The following is a 23,845-nucleotide window of genomic DNA, read 5'->3' as shown; positions in this document are numbered from 1 at the left end:
GAAAGGAGTATGGAAACAATCTGAAGACCACAGCTCGACAAGTCAACGAAATTAATGCATTAATAACTTAAGCACTTTTTTGGAAAGGATATAATGCTTAGTAAGAAACAACTTCAGAGTTGGCAAAACAGTACACGTTATGGGTGAGAAGCATGCTGTCTGTCTCCACAGCAGAACAATATATATATATATATATATATATATATATATATATATATATATATATATATATATATATATATATATATATATATATATATATATATATATATATATATATATTTGAGAATCGATCACTATCTCCACAATAAACCATCATAATTAGTAAGAAGTTGATGACACTCGAGGACTAATTTTCTGACTCTACCACGTAACATCTCATTTAATTTTATACAAGCCATAGACAAAGTGAAAAGAGGGAGCGTAGCCGCGGGAGGACAGGGAGGATAAAAGGGGAGGAGGAAAAGTTGAATAACTAATTTGATAAGAAAAGTTAGGCGAACCAATCAAAGAATACGAAGAACGAAGAAGCTGTAAGGTCCTCCTGGAGAACACATAATTAAATAGTACCTCGCTAGAGAGAGAGAGAGAGAGAGAGAGAGAGAGAGAGAGAGAGAGAGAGAGAGAGAGAGAGAGAGAGAGAGAGAGAGAGAGAGAGAGAGAGAGAGAGAGAGAGAGAGAGAGAATATTCTAGCTAGGATAGTAACACACAAAATAACACTGGAAAAATCATCATTAGATACAACACATTAAACGTTACTGAGCTTAGGCAGTTCTACCACATCTACACGAACTAAACACAATGGCGGGTTGAGTTTGGAGAACTACCGCGTATATAAAAATTGGCTTTTGATGAACTGAAATAGGGTTGCTAATGGGATTTTCCGCAGACACATCGACAAACTGGCACAACTACCCAATCCCGTCCTCTCTCGTCAATATCTTGCTCCTGATTGGCCTTTATGAGAAAATAACTACATTTGCCGCCTCCCAATGCCAGCGGCCACCACACCACTGCCTCTACCGGCCTGCATCCGACGTGCTCCATGGTTCCTCCCTTCCCCCTACATCCTCCGCCACTGCCGCACTTCAGACCCAGCGCCTCGATTACTACGGAGCTGCACGAGTAAGCCGATCTCGCTGCATTTCTCCTCGGATATCACTTGCATTTACACATTCAATCACCTAAACGAGATATTGCTTAAGGTTGTATGCATTTCCCCATCCCCCTTCTTTTCTTTTCTTAATAGCTTTTCATTTTAACTTTTAAGGTTTTTGTAAGGTGGCCAATATTCGAAGTTTACGGACAAGAAGGCAGATATAAATAGATGAGGATCCAGTAACATGAACTTAACCATTATATGCGATAATCAGTAACTCTGTACGATCTCTCTCTCTCTCTCTCTCTCTCTCTCTCTCTCTCTCTCTCTCTCTCTCTCTCTCTCTCTCCCGTGCTAACAGTAACTAGGAATTACCACTGACACTAACCCTAAGTCCAGTTTAACCATATCATCCCCACCAGGCAGGCTCCCATCACTGTCTACCTCTCTATCTCTCCCACGTTTATCTACTCTCTTCATGCTTAGTAACCTCCCCTGAGTCCCCTCCCGCCTCCCCTGGCGGGCTCCACTCAATAACAACACTCAACAACAACAACAATAACAACAACAGCAACAAAAAGAAAAACAACAACAATAGGAATTTTAATACCCCTTTTTTCTGTTTCCTGGGCGTCTGCTAAGGTTTCTGCCTCCTGGTATGCTAGATAACAATGAGTAAACCATAGGTAGAATTATGGCAGGGAGTAAACGAAAAGCAGCTGGTGAGACCCTAAGACTTGTACCATTCCTAGACTTACAACATACCAACTCTTACTATCGAGCTGCAATGAAGTTTGGTATCACATTTCATTGTATCTAATATTCTATCGTATCCGCGGAATGCGAAACATAATGGTACATTTTCCCTTACCACTCCTCATCACTACCCATCACCACCCACGCGCCCAAGTGAAGGGTTCGTGACATGCTTGCAACTGGCACAGTATTCAGACTATTATTACTGGTGAGTGGTGGTGTAGTAACAACATTAGTTCTAAAAGTAGTGGTGATGGTGATAGTGGTGGTGGTGGTGGCAGAAGTAGTGATGGTGGCTGTAGCAGTGATGGTGGTAGTAACAGTGATGGTGGTAAGAATAGTGGTAGTAGTGGTAGTAGGGGCAGTGGTAGTAGTAGTAGTAGTATAGAAATGACAGTATTTATATTACATTATTATACTATTATTATTATTATTATTATTATTATTATTATTATTATTATTATTATTATTATTATTATTATCATCATCATCATTATTATTACTGCTACTATTTTTAACATTTATCTGTGCAACACACCACGTTCTCTCTCTCTCTCTCTCTCTCTCTCTCTCTCTCTCTCTCTCTCTCTCTCTCTCTCTCTCTCTCTCTCTCTCTCTCTCTCTCTCTCTCTCTCTCCCCCACTGTTCGCTTCTCTCTTCGGCGGGGACTCTTCTGCCGTATTTCAATTTTGGTGAGGGTCGGTTAATACATTTCCAGTCAACCTCTGACTCAAAGCGAGACTGGCTGGCAGGGTTGAAGAGGACCAGAAGAGCCCCAGGGAAGACGAATTTCCTTGCCTGTGTTGCAACAATATCTTGGTTTTTCCCTGTGTTCAGAGTCCAGGCGTTGCTGTTATTACTGTTGAAGGTACTGTTGTTTTGTTCATGTATATTACTGTTGTAGGTACTGTTGTTTTGTTCATGTATATTACTGTTGTAGGTACTGTTGTTTTGTTCATGTATTTGTTGGAGTTTTGTTTGTGTCTGATACTAGTTGTGGTGGGTATATGAGAGAGAGAGAGAGAGAGAGAGAGAGAGAGAGAGAGAGAGAGAGAGAGAGAGAGAGAGAGAGAGAGAGAGAGAGAGAGAGAGAGAGAGAGAGAGAGAGAGAGAGAGAGAGAGAGAGAGAGAGAGAGAGAGAGAGAGAGAGAGAGAGAGGGGGTGGCGTGGGGAAAGTGGGGCAAACGTACATAAGCAAAGTTGTGGTAAAGAAAAAATAAAATCATGACCTTTGTAAATATCTAGATTCATGAATGTTTATTGACTAAGAATAAATTTTCGTGACATTCCAAAACGTCATTCGATTCTGGTAACCACAATCATTACAGATCCTGGGTAATATTTCTGCCTTTTATTTATTTATTAATTGTGTGTGTGTGTGTGTGTGTATGTGTGTTTGTGTGTGTGTGTTACAGTAATATTATTATACAAAGATATCACACATTCAGGCTAACGATACTATTTGATATTTGAAACAAGATGCTACTACGATCTATACAATTTGCCATTTCTTCAGAATCTGGGCAATAGGAGGTAGAAATACAAGCTTAAAATAATTATTAAGAAGCACCAGAGAGTTTTGTTCTCTATTTCCAATCAAATTAGGATTTACGTATTTAGAAGCCTCGGATTTCGAAGGAGCCTTTCAAGAAATATACCTGAAGTTTCCGAGGCTCTGAAGCTTAAGTTAATGGAAAGAATTGAATTATAAGTTGAAGTCAAATGAAAAATAACGCACTAAAGATGAGTGAAGTCGACAGAGAACCATACTGTGCAACACACACACACACACACACACACACACACACACACACACACACACAGTTATACTTACTCATTCAGTCATTTAAAGTAAAGCGAGAAGTGTGTGGCAAAAGAGTGAGCGTAGCAGTGGCATTAGTTTTTTTGTTTTTTTTTTGGGGGGTGGGGGGAAGTGATATAAGTGTGGCGAGATTGGGTGGCAGAAGTACGTGTGACAATGAAGGTACGTTCAATATACTCAGGCAGCCGCTAACAGGAAAGTGTGTGTGTGTGTGTGTGTGTGTGTGTGTGTGTGTGTGTGTGTGTGTGTGTGTGTGTGTGTGTGTGTGTGTGTGTGTGTCACTGTCTCCATTTCGTTCTTTAAATTAATTAAATATCTTCCCCCCCCCTCTCTCTCTCTCTCTCTCTCTCTCTCTCTCTCTCTCTCTCTCTCTCTCTCTCTCTCTCACTCTCTCTTTCTCTCTCTCTCTCTCTCTCTCTCTCTCTCTCTCTCTCTCTCTCTCTCTCTCTCTCTCTCTCTCTCTCTCTCTCTCTCTCTCTCTCTCTCTCTCTCTCTCTCTCTCTCTCTCTCTCTCTCTCTCTCTCTCTCTCTCTCTCTCTCTCTCTCTCTCTCTCTCTCTCTCTCTCTCTCTCTCTCTCTCTCTCTCTCTCTCTCTCTCTCTCTCTCTCTCTCTCTCTCTCTCTCTCTCTCTCTCTCTCTCTCTCTCTCTCTCTCTCTCTCTCTCTCTCTCTCTCTCTCTCTCTCTCTCTCTCTCTCTCTCTCTCTCTCTCTCTCTCTCTCTCTCTCTCTCTCTCTCTCTCTCTCTCTCTCTCTCTCTCTCTCTCTCACCCACCCACTCTCTCTCTCTCTCACCCACCCACTCTCTCTCTCTCTTTCTCATCCACCCACTCTCTCTCTCTCTCTCTCTCTCTCTCTCTCTCTCTCTCTCTCTCTCTCTCTCTCTCTCTCTCACCCACCCACTCTCTCTCTCTCTCTCTCACCCACCCACCCTCTCTCTCTCTCTCACCCACCCACTCTCTCTGGCCTTATTACCACTCAATGACGTGCTATAGAGCTGTTGTTGTTTGCCAGTGATGGGATACGCGTTCTTTCGTGACGTGAAGACCCAGAGCTACTGACACGAAAACCTGGGAAGGCGGAGTGATGAGACGAGATAGATCTGTCAGAGGGACGCATTTAGAAAACGAACCAGTTCCCCAACGGATTGGAAAAGCGAGGAGACGAAAGGAAAACAGTACACGATATTGAAGGTGATAGAGTTTAATATTGTGAAATGTGTGAAACAAGTGTGTGTGTGTGTGTGTGCGTATGTGTGTGTGTGTGTGTGTGTGTGTGTGTGTGTGTGTGTGTGTGTGTGTGTGTGTGTGTGTGTGTGTGTGTGTGTGTGTGTGTGTGTGTGTGTGTGTGTGTGTGTGTGTGTGCGTGCGTGTGCGTGTGGGGGGGGGCTAATGCTGAGTAATTTCATCGACGTATTTACGGAAATTCCACCTTCTCCTTTCATGCGCAATCCTCTGCCCCTAATGATGATTTGCATCAACACTGGAAGGCAGACAAGGATGTTTTCCTAGCCCGGTGAAAGGAGGGACGAAGAAAGTAGCTTTCTTCACTAAGCTTATCTTAATATTTTAATTTTTCGAGAACAAGCTTCCTATAGACGTAGTATAATAAGCCCTCGTGAGAGCCATATATTTCTACGTGAAATATACTAACACTATACTGGTTGGGCAAGGCGTGTCCACAAAAACCAACCAACAGTGAATAAAATATGTTCTATCGACATCTGAATCGGCAGTATAATTTGCCATCGAACCCAATGCCACAACGGACGAGAGCTGACCGCCAGTAGTGTTGCTTTCCTTTCTATTTACACTGCCACCTTTCGTCTCACGGTTTCTGCGCCGCTAGTAAGGCTATACTGAGCCAGGTCAGTGCTATATGGACTTTGGTGAGAAGGAAAAATAAAATAAAAAACAGATGAGGCAAAGAAAAGGTGGCCAAACAGTCTACGATGGATACGCTTGATTCCTCATCCATGTTACGTTTTCCTCTGAGACTAAAGACGGGAACATAAGTAAATTATAGTCGGGTAGCTATAAGTATCTCATTTTGCCTTCTAAACCTTACTATCTCATTAACTTTATAAGATATGAAGTCTGGTTGGCTTTCCACGTAATGGGGTAGACTGCCTCCTCGCATTTGCTCTGTATTATGTAAGTTTAACGGTCGTCTCTTTCTCTGGCAAACATATCTGTATCTTTCGTTAAACAGCACCATACATTTTATTTTTTTCGTGAATGATTTAAGTTTAAAAAATACGACGATAATTATCCAGTTTTTTTATGCAAGAGTGACACTGGCCTAGGGGAACAAAAAATAATTCAAATAAGGAATTATATATATGCTTTACTCATAACAAAAAAAGAAAAAAAATCGTCCTCAGAGTGAGGACATAATTTTTGTAATTCTCCGTTTGTTCATCATAGCGGTGCGGTGGTTGCGCAACAATAGAAACCAGAGTACCGCGTGGCAGAGAAAAGCTCATGCACGACACGCAAAGGACATTAGTAGAACACTGTGTGTATTAGAGGGGAGTGTGGTGAAGCAGGTACAGGATTACGAGTGACATTCTGCTAGGGTTGTGGTGTGATTACTGATTGTTGAGCTTCGAGTAACAGCTATGATGGTGATACGCTTGGTGCTGTTTGGTGACGCATGCTTCCTCCCACACTTTACCCTTTCATAATCGTTATCGTAAGTCATCTGAAGGCATCAACTTTTTTTTTTTTTTTTGTATTCTTATTGCTCTACTAACCATTCAGTATGTATTAATTTTCTGTTTTTCATCATCTTCCCATAGGAAATAATTTGTATTTTCTCTCTCCCTGTCGTACGTGCTGGGCTTGAAATGATAACAACAACAATAAATAAACTAACATTAAACAAATTATGAGCCAATAAAACTACCGCGGAACTTCCTCTGCTGACCTACTTTCCTACTTTTAAAGTCTAGATATTTAAATCGCTCTTATTTCCAAGTCATGATTCTTGGTTTGCTCACGTTTATTTAATCCATTTAGGTCAATGGCCTCCCAGCATCTCGTTACCAGAGTGGATGAAGTGTACTTGCTACATATCAAAGGATTATTCATCTAGCGAATTAAAGTCAGATGCGGCAATAGACGATCTTATCTGCTGTTGAGACGAGACAACACACGATCACCCATCCATCGAGGGATTTAAGTTCAAGTTCTTTGACACAACTGCTATTAAGAATATGCGACCATTTTTAAAGGCCAAAGAGGTTATTAGCCGGGTTCTGGCGACTCTTTTTCATAGTAGTGCAGAATTCTTTCTTAATTACCACTAGAAACATGAAAACCCTTGAAAACCCAGATAACATCCAACGAAGCTTGTTCAGAGCAGTCGGGACAGTGTCGAGATGCTTAAAAGACTGGAATTTCTGGTGTGTCATTTTTCTCTTGCACAGCCACACCTGCCATACCTGTCCTTTGTGTCTGAGACCAAGATTAAACATTGTCTGCTGCTAATCACGTGATATAACATCCTTCTTGCTGGTTAACTTACAGCGTTTAGTGCGAAAGCAAGGCAATGTTTACTACAAAAATGTTCAATGTCTGACGTGTTACCTACATCTTGACTCTTCGTGCCCACAACTTCTAAATCCTACAGGAAAAATACACCTTAGATATATAAAAATAATGATAATAATAATAAAATAAATAAAAAGTAGATGAAAAAAAGGTTGTGTTGTAAATAGCGGAAACATGCAATTCCTTTTTGTATGGGAATGTGAACAAAAGATAAGCTGGAGGGAATAAATAAACATAGGAGAAAGGCTGGATGAAAGCTCTACGCTCTTCTATTGCGAGTTAAAAAGAGACATCGAAAAGTTAGAGTGGCGACACTGATCTTCGTTTGGCATGGAGCAGAGGCTAAAGAACACTGAAGATAGACACGGCGAAAATGAAAGAATGGAGGGGAGGAGAAATGCAATTTTAAGACATTTCTATTTTTGTCCTCTTTAGTTATTCGTGATTCACGCCTGATAGGTGGCGGGTACGCGTAAGTGAGTTCAGGGAGGTATTGGGCCTAGACATGCCGCGGCTGGCAGGGTGAACGATGTAGTAATTGGATCACATACCGGCGAGATTGCCAATTGCAATACGTTCATAGCATTACTATTGGAGACGAGCAAAATAAAATGAGTGTGTGAGCTGCCGTCTTCATTTCAAGAAGTAACTCATATCATGGGCGCGTGGCTCATTGAGATTACACGAGGACGAGCAGTGGAACAAAGCGCAAAGGGAATGATAAATATTGTAAAGTTTTAAAAGTTTTGAAGCTGATGGGGAACGATTTAATATAACAATCGTCTCTTTGTGGGAGGTTTAAATCTTACGCACACACACGCAACACGCACACACACACGCGCACACAAACACACACAAATCAACAATAATTACAATCACTACCACAATTCACAAATAATTCGGTTGCAAGCGGAATATTTACGAAAAAAATTAAATAAAGCCAACAAAAAGTGAACACATTAAAATTTCATACATGAATACATTGTTCAATAATAAGCATTTAAAATGATTACGTCAGAAAGGAATTAACGAACAACTCCCCAAAGCCCGTCACCTCACATCAGAAGACTGCCAAAATCAACATGGGCCCATGTTCAACAAAAGTGAACAGAGTACACGGCTTTTAAACATCCATCCTAGTAAAAAAAATAGGTAGATAAAAGTTCAGACACACAAAAGACATACAACCCAAGTACTGAAAACAAGAGAGAGAGAGAGAGAGAGAGAGAGAGAGAGAGAGAGAGAGAGAGAGAGAGAGAGAGAGAGAGAGAGAGAGAGAGAGAGAGAGAGAGAGAGAGAGAGAGAGAGAGAGAGAGAGAGAGAGAGACCCGACACATGGCACTTACCTGACCTAGAGAACAGAACAGCGAGATTTGTGCTGTCCACCCTGCCACTCGATCACATCCTAGAAAGCAGACACGAAGTGTCAAGGTACTTTTTTTGCATATATATATATATATATATATATATATATATATATATATATATATATATATATATATATATATATATATATATATATATATATATATATATATATATATATATATATATATATATATATATATACGTTCAATATTACTGAGAATACAGATATCAAACAAGATCAATGAATGTTTCACTGGGCCTGTTAGCATTATTTATCCCCTCAGTGTCCTGACCATTCACGTGTCAGTGTCGGAGTAAATCTAAGCTGCCGGAGTGGAGTGTTGAGAGGATTGGGTAAAGGATGCATGAGAAGAGAGAAGCTAGAGTACAAGGACATGGAAACAGGAGTTGAAAGAAGTCACACACAGGAAAATCAATCAATCAATCAATCAATCTCTCTCTCCTCTCTCTCTCTCTCTCTCTCTCTCTCTCTCTCTCTCTCTCTCTCCTCTCTCTCTCTCTCTCTCTCTCTCTCTCTCTCTCCTGTCTCTCTCTCTCTCTCTCTCTCTCTCTCTCTCCCTCTCTCTCTCTCTCTCTCTCCCTCTCTCTCTCTCTTACTCTCCAGTACCTAATGCAGTGATGGCGATGTGCGGTTGGGACTCAAAACTTTCTGACTTGTTTTCCTCTCTTTTACAGTTTATCGTTTCGAGGATCGGAATTTCGTATTTTTTTCTATCTCCTTCCTTGCCCCTTTTTTTCTGGTGCGTCCTCTACCCAGGACTGTTTTAACCGAAGTCATAAGTTTCGTTCCCTTTTTCCTCCCTCTTTTTACTGTAATGAATTTTCCCGAGTTCGGATAGGATTTCTAAGACGGGGGTTTCACGAGAGAGAGAGAGAGAGAGAGAGAGAGAGAGAGAGAGAGAGAGAGAGAGAGAGAGAGAGAGAGAGAGAGAGAGAGAGCCATACACAGGCACATACGAGTATACAAAGAGCATGAGGGAGGGGCGGGACGGGAAGGAGGAGCGGGGATGGTTGATGGCAAACCAATCTTTATGTAAATTCGAATGAAGTGTGTTAAAGCTGTCACTGGGAAAACTTATGGGATGAAGAGAACGAGGAAGAGGAGGAAGAGGAGGAGGAAGAGGAGGAGGAGGAGAAAGAGGAGGAGGAGGAGGAGGAGGAGGAGGAGGAGGAGGAGGAATAGCAAAAGGAAGAGGGGAGGAAAAGGGCAAGTCGTGATTGGAATGCCGTGAAATGTGTAAAAAGCAGCAAAGATACGGACGAATTGCCATCAGCAATTAACAAACATTCACGTACAAGTGCAGAGTGCAGCTTACGTCACTGAATTGCGGCAATAACACTAATTACTTTCGTTCTGATGTAACATTGCGCTTGAGGACTGTGGATGCGTATGCGCTTGTGTGGCTTTTGTATCTCTCTCTCTCTCTCTCTCTCTCTCTCTCTCTCTCTCTCTCTCTCTCTCTCTCTCTCTCTCTCTCTATTGTTTTACGGTCGTGGGTCGTGGATAACTGGAGGAGGAGGAGGAGGAGGAGGAGGAGGAGGAGGAAGAGGAGGAGGAGGAGCACCCAGAGGAAAAAGGAGCACCCGGGAGTAGGAGGAGGGGGAGGAGGAGGAGGAGAACAAAGGTGGGTGTGTGGCATGGGTCTGCGGGAGGACGGCGGCAAGCCGCTGAGAGCCATCCACCTCCTCAGAGACTCGGGTTTTGTGCCACTTGAAGGAGGGACTGCTTGGCTAGGTCTGCACTTTCTGACTCCGATTCTTAAGAAGGGGATATTCATTCATTTGCTATTTGTTTTCCGTCTTCTTTCTTTAGTCTTGTCTTTTTTTTTTTTTTTGCGTGAGGGTTTTGGTCTACGTCTTTTGTTCTCGTTTTCTTTTGATTTTGTTCTTTTTTTCATAGTTGTACGTTTATTTTTATTACATTCCTTGTCGCATATAGGAATTTCAATAAGATGCCACCACTGTAATATGATATAACACGAGTAATCCTACTCAAAACTAATCTTCGCTCGTCTTCCCCTCTTACCGCTGGCCAGGATTAAAGTTTCCTTAAATCCCATCAAACAATTACGGTCACGGATGAAAAATAACCAATTCGTCATCGTGCTTGCCTTCACCTCGAGGGCTGCTGGGAACCGACTACTGGGCTTAAGTTTTCCAAAGAGGCGGGGAAGAAAACCAATTGGGGAAACGCTCTTAAAACTTTACACTGTCCAATTTTTACCTCCCAATCCTCCATCTCGGATCAAAGAGTCCCCAGTTCCTTCTCTCCGCATAGCTCTTTTCTTCAGCGTGATAGCGTCTCTGAACTTTGCCACCGACAACTTCTTACGGTCTTTTACTTTTTATCCTTGCAGCTTAATGTACTTTACATGACCTTTTAATTACTTCGCTGAAATCTTTTTCTTTTGGCAGACACGAGCGCCGCGGCCACTAATGCCTGGTATGTTCGAAGAAGGAAAGGAAAAAAAGGTAAGAATTTCTAAGAACGAAAACATTATTATTTCACCGGAGATGTTCCCAACTTCTTGCAATATGAGAGTTTTAAACGTCTCGGTATTAAGGTAGTTCGCTTAAATGTGGTAAAACTCAATGGTTTAATTATTTTGCTTTTCTGTAAAGTCAAAACAAGAGAAGGCGTAGTAGAGTAAGGTTCGATTTTGAATTAGATTCTCTCTCTCTCCTCCTCTCTCTCTCTCTCTCTCTCTCCTCTCTCTCTCTCTCTCTCTCTCTCTCCTCTCTCTCTCTCTCTCTCTCTCTCTCTCATTAGTTACGGCTTCTCTCAGCACTTCCCACTTGTTCACCTCGTCTCCACACTCCAGCCGCAGCCCACACCTTTGTTCTGGCGGGGCTCGAGACAGGTAATAAACTCCTCAAAATGACAGCGAGAAGAAATAACTCAAGTAATTTCACAACGTTGCCAATACTTCAGGAAAACTATAAATACAGACAGGCAGGACCACATGCACACAAATATATACATCCATATATACATACATACATATACTCATAAACACACACATGCAGGCGCTCTCATCCAGGCATTGCTATTTTTTTCTTTTTCCTTTCTGTTTCCATCTTATCAGGCATACAAAATTTTATCTAATCACTGTCTATGCTTTCCTCCTCATTACTTGTTGCTCTCAGTCAGACTTTACTATGATCTCCTCCTCCTCCTCCTTCTCCTTCTCCTCCTCTTCCTCTTCCTCCTCCTCCTCCTCCTCCTCACGTATGCTTCGTATAACAGATCGACAACTAGCTATACAATCACGCTTTAGAAACCCACGTAAGACTTACAGGTGGAAAAATTAATGGGTTTCAATCAGCAAGGCAAGAACTGACTTTGGGCCAATTAGGTTGTTAGGTGTACATACTTTAATATTGGGAGAGTAATCAAAAGCCTGAATGAAAATGACATGGTTTTGGATGTTGGGGAAGGTTATTTCTTAGGCTTAGGTTTATATTAAGTGTGTAATCTCAAGTCTGGAGAAAAATAGACTTGGTTCTGGATATAGGGGAAGTTTTTTTTCTTTCGTGTAGGTATATACTGAGCGGGTAATTTAAACCCTGAACAAGAGAGTGACATGGTTTGGATATTGTGTAATCGAAAGCCTGAACAAAAATTAGCAGTGTTAGATGAAAGTAGTTTATATTAAGTGCGTAATCGAAAGCTTGGATTACAAAGGACATGGTGTTGATAAGGCGGAGGGTTTCAACGGAATAGATCGAAGACGGAATACCAGCTCACATTACCACGCCCCTCCCCCCACCTCCACAAACCCCACCAATCAAACCCTACAAGTTCTAAAGCCCTCCCCGCCCTCGCTGCGACGGGAGGTAAAAGTGCGCTCTATGTAATCACGTAGCTCGCCCGAGGGGGAAATTAAAGGATTAATCGTGTAATCACTTAATTATTACGCACTGAAAATAGGCTGGTAAATCAGTACATATTTACGGCATTAAATTATGTTATCTTATTTACCGCCAGATAAAGAGTTGCTGGAATGCATGATACCTGTTTCTGAGTTGTTGAGTCTTATTCTTATTTACTTATTTGTTTATTATTATTATTATTGTTATTATTATTATTATTATTATTATTGTTATTATTATTATTATTATTATTGTTATTATTATTATTATTAATAGTACTAGTAGTAGTAGTAGTAGTAGTAGAAGTAGTAGTAGTAGTAGTAGCAGTAGTAGTAGTAGTAGTAGTAGTAGTAATAGCAGTAGTAGCAGTAGTAGCACTAGCAGTAATAGCAGTAATAGCAGTAGTAATAGCAGTAATAGCAGTAGTAATAGCAGTAATAGCAGTAATAGCAGCAGTAGTAGTAATAGCAGTAGTAGTAGTAATAGCAGTAGTACTAATAGCAGTAGTAGTAGTAATAGCAGTAGTAGTAGTAGTAGCAGTAGCAGCAGCAGCACCAAGAACATTATTATTATTATTATTATTATTATTATTATTATTATTATTATTAGTAGTAGTAGTAGTAGTAGTAGTAGTAGTAGTAGTAGTAGTAGTAGCAGCAGCAGCAGCACCAGTAGCAGTAGTAGCAGCAACAGTAGTAACAGTAACAGCAGTAGTAACAGTAACAGCAGTAGTAGTAGTAGTAGTAGTAGTAGTAGTAGTAGTAGTAGTAGTAGTAGTAGTAGTAGTAACAGTAGCAGCAGCTGTAGCAGTAATTGTAGTTGTAGCAGTAACTGTAGTAGTAGTAGTAGTAGTAGTAGTATTTCTCATTTCTATATGTTTAGTTGAATAGTTTTTATTTTTCTGTGAAATGTATGTTATATTATGGATAAATTTTTTTTTCTTTTTAATGAATTATTTAATTACTTGTTTAATTCCTTGTCTATTTTTTTTTTTTTTTGACAGTTGTTTTTATCCACTGTAAAATGGATATAAAATAAGACGGTGTTCTATTCTCGATGACATTAAGTGAAGCAAGAAAAGTATATCCAATGACTGTAGTGTACCAGTAAATAAAGTAAAAAATTAAAACGTTGAAAATAATGAAGAATCAAAATAGTAAAATATTTAAGGAGGAGGAAGATGCGTCATGTCCTTCACGAACCAGCAACCATGAACATTTCTTACACCACCGAGGCCTTTCCTTTCCAGTCCTCTTCCTCTTCCTGGTTAGCGACGAGACGTGCTCAAAGAGAAAGCCTTTAAGCTTCTCCCTCAGACCCGGAAAATACTCAACAGCATAGTAATAATGTAAAGTGTAGAATATACATTAACTTTAAACTGGATCATGTATATAAACGCAGCGCGATAAACCACACAAGTCTTACAACACGTACACTAGTTTAGTTACACATAAAGGGATATTTACTAACGGTTCACGAAAAGTTACGCTCTAAATAAAAAAAATAAAAAAATTCGCTGTCCGCGCTCCAACCCTGCTCTCCCCCTTTGCCTCCCTCTCCCTCTCCCTTCTCTCCCGAAAAAAAAAAAAAAAAGATCCCACTCATAATTAAGCAGTTCATGTTTTCACCAACACATTTTTTGGCACCACAAAATACTCTAATATGAACAAAAAAATAACGCATCAATTCCCGAAGTTGAATAAAAAAAAGCACGTCTCTTTTATTCAGCAACATTTCAATTTAATATTCATTGGCCATACCAACTCTACAACAAAAATCGCCACGAGAAGAATAGATCCGTAAATGGAGGAGGATCTGCGAGGAGGATCAATGAGGAAGACGGTCGATTTCAGAAGCATTACGGGCATGTGTCAGTTTCTTAAGGAGGAATTAGAGCGGCACAAGAAGTAGAGGGGGAGGGAAAGGCTTAGGGGGCTTAGAGGCGGCGGCAGGTGTAGGAAGGGGGAGGGAGGAGAGGGAAGAAGAGGGAAGGAAAGGGAGGAAAAGGAGGAAAAATGTGCCGGCGAAGAAGACCTAGGGGACTACCTGGATTACTGGGGCTGGTCAGGGAGTAAAGATGGAGTAAAAGTGGAAACGGGATTACTTTTCCCTCTCTTAATTAATTTCTGTTTTTTTATATTGCTATGAGCGTATGAGTAAAAACTAAGCTTGTTTTTGCCATATTTCTAATTGATTTTATCCCCCTTTCATTCCCCGAGAGAAAAGAAGAAAAGAGTAGGTTTTCTGTTTTTTTTTCCATTATTTTAATCTCTTGTGATACCTGGAGTGCATGAAGAATAATATGAATTCTTTTCCATATATATTATTATTATTTTTTTTTATTTACTAGTCCTGTGTCACTGTGCCTCAGAAAATTAATTACTGTATATGTCTATTTATATCTGGCAACACACGAGAAACTGAAAACTGCGATGACCAAAAACAATAAACTTGAATAGAGGCAAATTATTTATAGGCAAAATCTTCACCAGTTTACGGAAGACTCTCGCCTTCGAGCACATGATAAAGATGTACATAAAATGTTATATTATGAATGTCGTTCGACACTCTAACGGAAAATAATAATAATTGTAGTAGTAGTAGTAGTAGTAACAGAAGTAGTAGTAACTAGTAGTAGTAGTAGTAGTAGTAGTAGTAGTAGTAGTAGTAGTAGTAGTAGTTAGTAGTAATAATAAATAATAATAATAATAATAATAATGATAATAATAATAATAATAATAATAATAATAATAATAATAATAATAATAATAATAATAATAATAATAATAATAACAATAATAGTAATAATAATAATAATAGTAACAAACAGATATTAGGTGTTTAGCTGTGGAGCAACTTAAAGAACCTTCCCCTAGCGGCTGGAGGGTTCTAATTTTTAATCGCGTCGCATATGAAGCCCGCCTGCAAACCACACGCCGTGTTGCGCCGCCGTGATGGTTGCGGCGAGGCATGTTGCTATAAATGACTTTGTGTTTTCAATATGTGGAGGTTTATCTGTATTCTGATCATATTGTCGTGTTCAGGAGTTTTCCTACTTAATGTAATAATATATTTCAGCATTCAATGTTTAACTGTTGACAATAGCGAGCATAAGTAAAACATGTTATAAACTTTTTTTTTTTACATTTTTAACAGTTCAACTCGTCTTAATACCATTTTTTTTTTTGTCAAGGTTTTAGAATACATCTTGATTCTACAGTCACTGTTGAGTCTGATGGTGTCAACCACAATTGGTTATCCCGTATATGAAGTGAGTTATGGCATATAAATTCGCACATTTTGTGCACTCTAAGTCGAATTAAGCAAAATACGGCAAAACGGTGAGTCTGACGAAGAAATGTCATAAAATAAGAAAGGTGAGATGCCAAAAGTTACTACAAGGAGGTGTTTCAAAGACTGAATCACAATTTTTATAGGAGATGGAAACCAAAAGGTGCTCCTGGCCAAATCATCGTTGTACCTTCCAGGGGCCAGGCGGAGCGGTGGCTTGTAGAGATGTGCGATAACAAAATTAGAACCTCCTCGCTCCGCTCGCAGACTACTACTACTACTACTAATACTACTACAACAACTACAACAACAACTACTACTACTACTACTAATAATAATAATAATAATAATAGTAAGTAATAATATACGCTCTGGAAGTCAGAACAAACTTCTTCACTGACGCTGACGCTAAAGTCCCTCGTATAATAATACAGCCGCGGAGGAGGAGGAGGAGAAGGGCCACAGCTTTCTTACCCACTCCCTACCTCAACCCCTCCCCCACCCCAAGAGCAACCGCACTTCGCATCACTCCACTCCCTCCTGACCTCCTCCTCCACCCCACCGTCCCCCCCTCCTCCTCCACTCCGCTGCTTCTAGGCTAAGTTAGATGTGATTTGTCCGAGGCTTCAGGGGCGGCAAGTGGCGTGTTCTGCTCTCCAGCTGGCAGTTTGTGGTCGTCCCGGTGGCTGGAGTCAACAGCGGCGGAGGCAAAAACAACGAGACCCATCACCCCTCCTGATGGCTCCGAGCGGCAGGTAAACGACGGCATGGAAGAAACGACGCCTCGCTAAGCCTTGGTGTGTGCATGAGGAGGCACGCACACACCCAACACGCACATGCACGTTACTGTAGTGTCGGGTAATATTACTACAGCAGTACACGAACGTACGGACTGTAGATTATGATGGTTGCGAACTAAAGAATGTTGAGTAAGTTAGCAGAGATAAATAGTAAAAGTAAATCTATATGCAATAGTCCATCACCACAATAAAAACACTCACTATTATCATCAATATTGTCACCGTCACCACCAAAATTTTCTCTACGTTAAACACCAAGAACTACATTTCAAGCTATGACTCACAAACACACACACACACACACACACACACACACACACACACACACACCAAGAACTACATTTCATGTTATAAAACACACACACACACCGAGGACTACATTTCATGTTATAAAACACACACACACACACACCACTATGAACTCAATGACACCGTTACAAGGTTGCCGTGCACTGCTGCCTCTCACGGTCTGGAAGGTAACCAGAACTACTGGGGGTAACCATGAGTCGTTCTCGTTAACCTCTTCCACATCTGACATCTTGCATCAACACCTGCTGTGCGTTTTCTATTCACATACACTCCTGAACCCACCTACCTCCTATTACGCAGATTTCCACTTTCTTCCTCGCTCTTATCCACCTCCCTGCTTGCTGACCTAACCTTTGCCCGCTGCTGCTGCCGCCGCCGCCTTCTCGTTCTCGTTCTCCTTCTCCTCCTCCTCCTCCTCCTCCTCCTCTTCCCACGTCAGGTTTTCAATTTTACTTTTCCTTCGGTACTTCTTCCAGCAGCTTACAGTAATATTCTAAAGAAGTTACCTCCAAAGTTGTTTAGATTTTCGCTACACGCTCCCCCGAGGATGAAACCGTGTATCTTTATTTCGGTTAGGATGGGAGGTATTACGAGATTTATATTTATAAAACGTTTTATTTAAAATGTCCTTTTTCGCTCTCCAGAACTTGGCTCTCTCTGTTTTTACCCTCACCCAGATTAAAACTTTTTGTAATAATGAATTTCGCAAAACTGTCTTTTATTCCTGATATAGTATTTAAATATATCTTTCCTATTTCAGTTTCCATAACCCCTTAACTTTTGATTCTCCTTTTACTGTAAAGTTTTCGACGCAAGCCTTTTTGTTCTGCACGAGTTCGTCTCCCAGAAGGAAAGTCTTGACCGGGAAAGCGCCGCAGGACAGGCGGGCAGGGAAGGAGGTTGCGGGACCGAGCAATTGCAGCGGTACCTACGACCTGACCGGAGGGGGTACAAATCGTGCGTTTGGGGACGATTGGTAGAAGAACGTGGGTGTAGAGACGAAAAGAGAAGGAAAGGAGGAGGAGGAGGACTGGTGAAAGAGGAGGGAGGGAGGGAGGAACTAGGGAAAGGGAGGGTGTTTTAGTGGCCGAGGAGAACCAATGTGATACCAGGATAGAAAGATTAAGGAGGAGATTGAAAGGAGACAGGTATGAGGGCAATAGGATAAAGTACATCGCTCACGGTCCTGCGGCAATATCATAATGGCCGTTGCGGGAGACACGATCCTCCGAGTGCAGGTTGCAGTGGACAGGAGCAGGATTTCTGGTCACAAAAATAGTAAATGTTTTCTAAATTATTTTGAAACAAGTCAAAGTACGAGGAGAGAGAGAAAAAAAAGCCTGTGCACGTATTTCCATCAATAGAGCACAGTAAAAATGAATGACTGAATAAAGCTTATGTTCGTATATTGGATTCAGAATAACATTCAGAACAAAACAGAACGATGTAAATGAATAAGTAAATATATAAATTAATAAAAATAGACAAATGTGTAAGTAAATAAATACAAAAAAAAAAATATGCAAATAAATAACATACGAACAAGAACATGCAATGAATAGCAATCAAACTTAAACAACAGATAAAATCATTAAAGACACCGGAGCAAATTAATTATTATAACCTTAAAACAATTCTATCCCATGACATCCCACACAATGCGACAAGAAACGCAAATAACTAATCAAACAATGAACACAAACAAACATCACATCACATCAGAAGAGAAAGAAATCCTGCAGCAGGTTTCCCCTTACACGGTCTGAACATCAAGACTTCATTATTAGTCGTTGTTCCTAAGCCGCTCTTCGCTTTAATTACGAGCCTTTGCTGCGACACTGCTGCCTCTCGCGGGTTATTGTGCTCACCTATAGATATGACACCACCACCAGCACAAGACTTTATTATTGTAGACCCGTAGACCTAAGTGGCATTTTCAGATCAGTGTATTGCTGTCTGTATCTGTTACTGTATTTGAAAACGTGCCTCAACTACACTCTCCCATGCGCAAAAAAAGTAAGTGACCCTCTTCTGTTTTTCATATGTCCTCCTCCTCCTCCTTCTTTTACTCCTCTCTATCTCGCCTATTCTTTTTTTTTTCCTTCTTCTCCATCTCCTGTCCAGTATCTTCCTCTTGTACCTCTTCATTTTCTCAACATTTATTTTTTTGCTCTCCTCTCCTTTCACTTATTTCTCCTCCTCCTCCTCTTCTGCATATTGTTCTTCTTTATTCATCTTCTTCTCAGCCCTTCTCTTCCCCTCATCCTCATCATATTCTAAACAGTATCTTCTTTCACCTCCCTTTCTCCCTTTCCATCACTGTTCCTCTCCCCTCCCTCTTCCCCCTTCCTTAAATATTTTAGTTTGTTACTGTGTTTCTCGCTTCTTTTATATCCACTATTGCTCTCTCTCTCTCTCTCTCTCTCTCTGAGGCCATACTTCACAACCGCGACACTTCATATTGATTTCACGAGAGAGAGAGAGAGAGAGAGAGAGAGAGAGAGAGAGAGAGAGAGATAGAGAGAGATAGAGAGAGAGAGAGAGAAATAAATCTTTACGCGATCTACAAGTTATTTGCTTTTTGTAACTCATAAATGTATAATACTTTGATACATGACTGACTTTGATTTCTCGTAAACTTGGGAAGTAGTACACAGGAACACTCTCATAAAGAAAAGAACAACAATAACTCACAAACCTTAAGAGTAAATGTTAGAGAGAAAAAAAAATACAAGATAAAAGTGAGGAATAGATAGACAGGCAGACACAACAAACAACGCATATCGATATTCTTGCTATCTCCCCCTCCTCACACAAATAAATACTGTATAAAGAAACAAGGGAGGAGAAGGAAGAGAGAGAGAGAGAGAGAGAGAGAGAGAGAGAGAGAGAGAGAGAGAGAGAGAGAGAGAGAGAAAGTGGGGGTAAGGGATAAATTATAAATCTTAAACGAATGAGTCAAACTTGTTTGTAATATAGGAATAAAGAAGAGAAGAAAGGAAGGAAGAGAGGAAGGAACGAATGAACGAAGAGAAAACGAAGGGGGGAGAAAAAAATAAAGGATTTAATGGATGAAAATGAGAAAAGAAATAAAGATACCATGTAATGAATAGAGGCACAGCATAATTTCTCTCTCTCTCTCTCTCTCTTTCTCTCTCCTCTCTCTCTCTCTCTCTCTCTCTCTCTCTCTCTCTCCCTCTCTCTCTCTCTCTCTCTCTCTCTCACAGCGTTTCACAGGCGGTAATTCGAGCGCTTCGGGGTTAATAACATCACAATTCCCTTCATAACTCTCCCGAACAACCTTGGGCTCATGTGCACATAATAATTTAATAAAAGCATTCCAGGCGCGGGTCTGAGGGCTGCTAGTTAGCGGGGACGGTATAATACACATCACCTAACGTCACTAGGAGTAATTATTAGCGACAGAAAGGAAGGAAAGAAGGAGGGGATACGAAGGAAGAAAGATACGGGGAAAAGAGTAAATGATAGAGGATGAAATTTTTAAAGATTTTTTATTTACTTAGTTTTTTTACTGGCATTATTGTAGTAAGAACAGTAACGTCATTATACACACTTCATTAAAATCAAAAAGGTTTAGTGTGCAATCTGCATACTTTTTATACATTTTTTCTGAAGCTACAGCATTTAATAACAATTTACTACTACTACTACTACTACTACTACTACTACTACTACTACTAATAATAATAATAATAATATCTGTATGGCCGGTCATCGCAGTTGCTCATAAAAGTTACTTGAATCTTGTATAATTGCTTTACTGATTATCGCGGTGCGGGGTTGCCACTGAGTGCTGTCTGAGAGAAAGCGCACGAGGCTAGTATGACTGAGATACTTTAAACAGACAAGACCTTGATGTGTTGTGTTCACTCCCCGGCGTCTCTCTCCACCAGGAAAATGAGGATCCCGGAAAGTTAAGCTAAACTTGAAACTAAAACTTGAGTAAAAAGAGAGAGAGAGGGAGAAAAAAAAAAAAAAACGGGGAATAAAACAGGAGGAAAACAAAATTTAAATTACTTTCTAAATTAATCAGAGTTAAAATTGCACTAAACGATGGTGATTAAACAAGCACGAATATCACGCAGTACACAAACCCAACATTTCCCTGCAGGTTATTATGAAAATTACAGACGCCTCCCCCCCTCAGGTACTGTGGTTTACGATCCCCTAAGCTAAGTTTGTGCGGAGCATTTATGAATTGCTAATCTGAAAACTTTTGATGAAGGAACTCCATCTTCAGCAGCGCCAGTCTCGGTGGAGATTGCGATTCCCATAAAGTAGAATATTTTATGGATAATATATTTTTCATGCTGCACTCAAGTCCTTCTAATTTTTCATACCGTGTGCTTGAAAAGATAGAAGCACGAATAATCTTAAAGCAGCACCGGTATAAGAAGCCGACTTTAAACAAGATCCCACGAAAATTCCCTTCTTTTTATCTTTTCTTTTTAGATCACAGTAACCACAGCTCATTTCCCCTGTTTCGTGCAAAATAAAGCAGGGAAGGTTTATGACAAATAGATAAAAACAATTAAAAAACAGGTGAAAAAAAAAATAGCACTGGAAAACGGATAGAGGAATTCCGAAGGCCATGTTGATTGTAACTCGCTTGTGTTTCGCTACGAGATTCGCGACGGGGTGACGAGAAATGGCAGCAAGGCAGAGGAGAGGAAGGAAGGAAGGAAGGAGCGAAGGAAGAACAAAGGGAAAGAAAAAAGGAAGGGTAAATTGAAGCTACATACACTTCAGAAGGACGAAGGAAGCAAGAAGCGAGGGGAGGAAAGAAGGAAAGAGAAAAGAGAGGAGAAATTGAAGCCTCAGATACATTAGCAGGACGAAAAGGAAGGAAGAAAGGAAGGAGCAAGAGAAGGACAGAAGGAAAGAAAGGAGGAGGGAGAGACTGAAACCACACGTATAGAAGATGAACGAAGGAAGGAATAAAGCGAGGGGAGGAAAGGAGGAAGGAAAGAAAGAAGGCGAAATTAAAGTCACAGATTATTAGAAGGACGAAGGAAGGAAGGTTGAGGATTCGCGTGTCTTTAATGAAAGGTGACGTTCGATATAGTGGTAAACGTGACTACCAGGGTATATATTGCAACACACACACACACACACACACACACACACACACACACACACACATATACAGCGCTACCTAAGATTACTAGCCTCTTGTGCAACTCCCATTACATCATTACTAAATTCTGGGTAATAGGAGCCACAGGGAGAGAAACAGGATAAACAGACCAATAAAAAAGGGAAGGGGAGAAACAGGGAGTGAGGGAGAAAATGACGGAAGTATGTACGTAGGGAGGAAAGAATTAAGAAAAGATGGAAGGACAGGAGAAACTAAGGATTGTGGAAGAAAGACAAGTGCATAAGAAGTGGAAGAAGGCGGAAGGAATGAGGAAAGCAATGAAGAAAGTAGAAAACAAAAAAAAAAGCAGTTGAGGATGAGAAAGAAGGAAGGAAGGAAGGAAGGAAGGAAAGAAGGAAGGTGACGGAAGGGTAGAGGGAAAATAATTGTTAGACAGATGGAAGATGAAAATAAGCGAATGAAAATGGGAGAAGAAACAGGTATTAAGTATGAAAAAGGGAAAGAAAAAAAATCATAGATGAATGAATGAATTTAAATTGTAGAAGAAGAAAAAAAAGGGAAATGGTAAAAAAATAGAGAAGTAAAATATAGTTAAAATAAAGAAGATAAACTACAGAGGTAAATTAACTGATTAAATAAGACATGAAATATGCAATTAAACGACTTTAGAGAACAAATGTAATAAAAATGTAATTTGTATACAGACTAAATGTAGTTCATGAAATAACTAAAGGAAAAACATATACAGCGTAAAACTAGAAAGACAAATATGAGGGAAGCTGTCCCATAGTCAAAACAGTGAATAATTTTTGTACTCCAAAAAAAGAACGACCACCCCAACCCCCGCAAAAAAAAAAAAAAAAAAAAAAAAACGTAAAAGTGCACAAACAAACAATGTGTGGAAAAAGACACCATGCAAAATAAACAAACGTTGAGTACATATTGACAAAAAAAAAAAAAAACAGTAACACTATTGCAAAACAATTTTATTTCCTTTTCCACCCTTCCCTTTACTATTTTCTCCCTCCCCCATCACACTGTTCTTCCTTTTCCTGTCCATTTCCCTCTCCTCCTCAAAAGCCAGTCCAATGCAGCTGGTGATCTCAGCAATTAGAATTTCCCGCTGTATGAAAATCTGGGAGTGAAGTGGTGCATTGGAGGCTCCCATCATTTACATACACGGTTCTCGTGGGTATTGGATGCCAGGCTTTTTATTTCGTCCAGGTGACCCACTCTACGCTGAGCACCACTTCCTTACTGCTAGTGTTGTTACTGCTGACTGCTATAGGTGATGCTTCTGCTACTGCTGTTTTTGGACGCGCGAGAAATTTCTTTATCTAAATTATGGGCAGAAGTGTATGTGGGAGGAGGAGGAGGAGGAGGAGGTGAGCGTGCATTCAAGCTAGTACATTCGTTCGTATATATATAATTAAGCAAGCTACCAAACAAACAGGAGGGGTAATTTACATAATAGTCTTAAAACATGTAATATACTTAATTTATACAATTAAATTCGCCAAGCCACAGGCGGTAATTAAGAGTAATTGGAAGAGTTCACATTCAGAAAGGAAACAATTGCGGAGGGCGGCGGCCAGTCAACTGTTAACCAAGAATGAATGAATAATGCAAGTAAACATCTCTTTGTACTCAGCTTGGGAGCCCCAGACACGCGATCAGCAGCATTCATTTCTGTAACCATGAACCTAAGAGATAACAAGAAATAACGGATTCAAGTAATAATGGATCCAAGCTTAAATAAAAGTTAGAATTAAAAAGGAGATTGAAAAGAATTGGTTCTCAAATAGAGTGATAGGTGAATGGAATGGACTCAGTAA

General features: G+C 40.3%; 1 long non-coding RNA gene across 4 annotated transcripts in view; it reads right to left on the bottom strand.

Annotated features, from left to right (window-relative positions):
- LOC135103653 (uncharacterized) overlaps nucleotides 1-23,845 on the bottom strand; it is a 121,114-nt gene that overhangs the window by 68,088 nt on the left and 29,181 nt on the right. For all 4 annotated transcript variants that reach the window (XR_010270153.1, XR_010270151.1, XR_010270152.1 and 1 more), the window contains exon 2: nucleotides 8,576-8,634. This is a non-coding gene — a long non-coding RNA (uncharacterized LOC135103653). The remainder of the gene's footprint in view (nucleotides 1-8,575; nucleotides 8,635-23,845) is intronic.

The sequence above is a fragment of the Scylla paramamosain genome, chromosome 9, assembly GCF_035594125.1.
Source record: "Scylla paramamosain isolate STU-SP2022 chromosome 9, ASM3559412v1, whole genome shotgun sequence".
NCBI lineage: Eukaryota > Metazoa > Arthropoda > Malacostraca > Decapoda > Portunidae > Scylla > Scylla paramamosain.
The sequence above is the reverse complement of the archived record's forward strand: the minus strand, read 5'-3'. Positions and strand labels throughout refer to the sequence as shown.